General features: G+C 38.3%; 1 non-coding gene across 1 annotated transcript; it reads right to left on the reverse strand.

Moving 5' to 3' along the window:
* Positions 1-718: 718 nt before the first annotated feature.
* Positions 719-826, reverse strand: LOC116864017. Its single transcript, XR_004381907.1, has one exon. It is a non-coding gene; the product is annotated as a U6 spliceosomal RNA (small nuclear RNA).
* Positions 827-4,650: the final 3,824 nt, after the last annotated feature.

The raw sequence follows: 4,650 nt of genomic DNA on the forward strand, positions 1-4,650 counted from the left end.
GAGCCCCCCAAAAATATGAACCCAAGCAGAGCCACACCAAGACACATAGTAATTAAAATGGCACAAATTTAAAAAAGAGAATCTTAAAATCAGCAAGAGAAAAGCAACTGGTTATGTACACGGAAGCCTCATAAGGCTATCAGCTGATTTTTCATCAGAAATTTTGCAGGCCAGAAGAAGTAGCAAGATACATTCAAATGTGAAGAGGAAAATCCACTGGCAAAACAGTCATTCAAAACTGAAGTAGAGTTAGTTTCCCAGACAAACAAAAGTTAAAGGAGTTCATCACCATTAAACAAGCCTTATATTCTATGCAAATTATGTGGAGGGGAAGGATTACAAATGTATTACTTTCATAATGTGTTCAAATTTAAATGACTATTAATTTAATATAGATATCTATGTATTTAGGACATAATATTTGAACATTGTAACCACACAACAAACCTATTACAGACACATAAAATAAAAATAAAGCCAAGCATAACACTAGAGAAAGTTATTAATCACAAAGAAAGAGATTAAGAGGGAAAAACTATAAAAACAACCAGAAAACAATTAAGAAAATGGCAGTAAGTAAATAATAATTAATTAAACATACTTCAGATGTAAATGTTGTAAATACTCCAGTCAAAAGACACAGGTAGATGTAATGGATTAAAAAAAAAACAAGACCCATCTATATGCTGCCTACAAGAAACTCACTTTATACCTAAAGACAAATACAGACTAGAATAAAGGATTTGCGTGTCATCCTTGCGCAGGGGCCATGCTGATCTTCTCTGTATCATTCCAATTTTAGTATATGTGCTGCCGAAGCAAGCACCAGACTAGAATAAAGGAAAGGATAAAGATATTTTACTCAAAGTGAAATGGAAAAAAAAAAAATAAGCTGGGGTACCAAGAGTTTTATTAGATAAAATTGATTTTTTTTTTTTTAAGATTCTATTTCCTTATTTGTCAGAGGGAGAGAAAGAACACAGGCAAGGGAAGTGGCAGGCAGAAAAAGAAGCAGGTTCCCCACTGAGTGAGGAGCCCAATGCAGGACTTGAACCCAGGACCCTGGGATCATGACCTGAGCCAAAAACAGATGCTTAACCAAATGAGCCACCTAGGCATCTCCAAAACTCTCTTTTATACAGACTGTAGAGGAGGAGTTAAGATGGCAGAACATCAGGTAGCCCCTAAGCATCAGGCATCTTGTCCCTTGAGCACAGTAGATAAATACCAAATCATTCTGAACACCCAAAAAATTCTTTTGAAGACTAAGAGAACAAACTGCACAACTAGAGTTAGAAAAAATAGCCATATCATCAAAGGCAGAAACTGTGGAGAGTTGACCTAGGGCAGAAAAGAGCTGTGGGTGCTGCGGAGGGGAGGGAACCTTGATCAGAGATAGAAAAAGTGTGTACAGGAGATTGTACTAGGGAAACTCTACCCCAAAACTACTGCCTGGGAAAAAGAGAGGAACTGACTATTGCAAGTTTTTTTAATTTTATTTTTTATAAACATATATTTTTATCCCCAGGGGTACAGGTCTGTGAATTGCCAGGTTTACACACTTCACAGCACTCACCATAGCACATACCCTCCCCAATGTCCATAACCCCACCCCCCTTCTCCCAACCCCCTTCCCCATCAATCTTCAGTTTGTTTTGTGAGATTAAGAGTCACTTATGGTTTGTCTCCCTCCCAATCCCCTCTTGTTTCATTTACTCTTCTCCTACCCCCTTAACCCCCCATATTGCATCTCCTCTCCCTCATATCAGGGAGATCATATGATAGTTGTCTTTCTCCGATTGACTTATTTCGCTAAGCATGATACCCTCTAGTTCCATCCACGTTGTCGCAAATGGCAAGATTTCATTTCTTTTGATGGCTGCATAGTATTCCGTTGTGTATATATACCACCTCTTCTTGATTCATTCATCTGTTGATGGAAATCTAGGTTCTTTCCATAGTTTGGCGATTGTACACATTGCTGCTATAAACATTCGGGTGCACGTGCCCCTTTGGATCACTACGTTTGTATCTTTAGGGTAAATACCCAGCAGTGCAGTTGCTGGGTCATAGGGTAGTTCTATTTTCAACATTTTGAGGAACCTCCATGCTGTTTTCCAGAGTGGTTGCACCAGCTTGCATTCCCACCAACAGTGTAGGAGGGTTCCCCTTTCTCTGCATCCTCGCCAGCATCTGTCATTTCCTGACTTGTTAATTTTAGCCATTCTGACTGCTGTGAGGTGATATCTCATTGTGGTTTTGATTTGTATTTCCCTGATGCCGAGTGATATGGAGCACTTTTTCATGTGTCTGTTGGCCATCTGGATGTCTTCTTTGCAGAAATGTCTGTTCATGTCTTCTGCCCATTTCTTGATTGGATTATTTGTTCTTTGGGTGTTGAGTTTGATAAGTTCTTTATAGATTTTGGACATTAGCCCTTTATCTGATATGTCATTTGCAAATATCTTCTCCCATTCTGTCAGTTGTCTTTTGGTTTTGTTAACTGTTTCCTTTGCTGTGCAAAAGCTTTTGATCTTGGTAAAATCCCAATAGTTCATTTTTGCCCTTGCTTCCCTTGCCTTTGGCGATGTTCCTAGGAAGATGTTGCTGCGGCTGAGGTCGAAGAGGTTGCTGCCTGTGTTCTCCTCAAGGATTTTGATGGATTCCTTTCTCACATTGAGGTCCTTCATCCATTTTGAGTCTATTTTCGTGTGTGGTGTAAGGAAATGATCCAATTTCATTTTTCTGCATGTGGCTGTCCAATTTTCCCAACACCATTTATTGAAGAGGCTGTCTTTTTTCCATTGGACATTCTTTCCTGCTTTGTCAAAGATTAGTTGACCATAGAGTTGAGGGTCTATTTCTGGGCTCTCTATTCTGTTCCATTGATCTATGTGTCTGTTTTTGTGCCAGTACCATGCTGTCTTGATGATGACAGCTTTGTAATAGAGCTTGAAGTCCGGGATTGTGATGCCACCAACTTTGGCTTTCTTTTTCAATATTCCTTTGGCTATTCGCGGTCTTTTCTGGTTCCATATAAATTTTAGGATTATTTGTTCCATTTCTTTGAAAAAAAATGGATGGTACTTTGATAGGAATTGCATTAAATGTGTAGATTGCTTTAGGTAGCATAGACATTTTCACAATATTTATTCTTCCAATCCAGGAGCATGGAACATTTTTCCATTTCTTTGTGTCTTCCTCAAGTTCTTTCATGAGTACTTTATAGTTTTCCGTGTATAGATTCTTAGTCTCTTTGGTTAGGTTTATTCCTAGGTATCTTATAGTTTTGGGTGCAATTGTAAATGGGATTGACTCCTTAATTTCTCTTTCTTCTGTCTTGTTGTTGGTGTAGAGAAATGCAACTGATTTCTGTGCATTGATTTTATATCCTGACACTTTACTGAATTCCTGTACAAGTTCTAGCAGTTTTGGAGTGGAGTCTTTTGGGTTTTCCACATATAGCATCATATCATCTGCGAAGAGTGATAGTTTGACTTCTTCTTTGCTGATTTGGATGCCTTTAATTTCCTTTTGTTGTCTGATTGCTGAGGCTAGGACTTCTGGTACTATGTTGAATAACAGTGGTGATAACGGACATCCCTGCCGTGTTCCTGACTTTAGCGGAAAAGCTTTGTTTTTCTCCATTAAGAATATTTGCGGTGGGTTTTTCATAGATGGCTTTGATAATATTGAGGTATGTGCCCTCTATCCCTACACTTTGAAGAGTTTTGATCAGCAAGGGATGCTGTACTTTGTCAAATGCTTTTTCAGCATCTATTGAGAGTATCATATGGTTCCTGTTCTTTCTTTTATTAATGTGTTGTATCACATTGATTGATTTGTGGATGTTGAAACAACCCTGCAGCCCTGGAATAAATCCCACTTGGTCGTGGTGAATAATCCTTTTCATGTACTGTTGAATCCTATTGGCTAGTATTTTGGTGAGAATTTTTGCATCTGTGTTCATCAAGGATATTGGTCTGTAGTTCTCTTTTTTGATGGGATCCTTGTCTGGTTTTGGGATCAAGGTGATGCTGGCCTCATAAAATGAGTTGGGAAGTTTTCCTTCCATTTCTATTTTTTGGAACAGTTTCAGGAGAATAGGAATTAGTTCTTCTTTAAATGTTTGGTAGAATTCCCACGGGAAGCCGTCTGGCCCTGGGCTTTTGTTTGGAGATTTTTGATGACTGTTTCAATCTCCTTACTGGTTATGGGTCTGTTCAGGCTTTCTATTTCTTCCTGGTTCAGTTGTGGTAGTTTATATGTCTCTAGGAATGCACCCATTTCTTCCAGATTGTCAAATTTGTTGGCGTAAAGTTGCTCATAGTATGTTCTTATAATTTTCTGTATTTCTTTGGTATTAGTTGTGAACTCTCCTCTTTCATTCATGATTTTATTTATTTGGGTCCTTTTTCTTTTCTTTTTGATAAGTCTGGCCAGGGGTTTATCAATCTTATTAATTCTTTCAAAGAACCAGCTCCTAGTTTCGTTGATTTGTTCTATTGTTTTTTTGGTTTCTATTTCATTGATTTCTGCTCTGATCTATATTATTTCTCTTCTCCTGCTGGGTTTAGGGTTTCTTTCTTGTTCTTTGTCCAGCTCCTTTAGGTGTAGGGTTAGGTTGTGTACCTGAGACCTTTCTTGTTT

The sequence above is a fragment of the Lontra canadensis genome, unplaced genomic scaffold (assembly GCF_010015895.1).
Source record: "Lontra canadensis isolate GAN:19392208 unplaced genomic scaffold, GSC_riverotter_1.0 scaffold4, whole genome shotgun sequence".
Lineage (NCBI taxonomy): Eukaryota > Metazoa > Chordata > Mammalia > Carnivora > Mustelidae > Lontra > Lontra canadensis.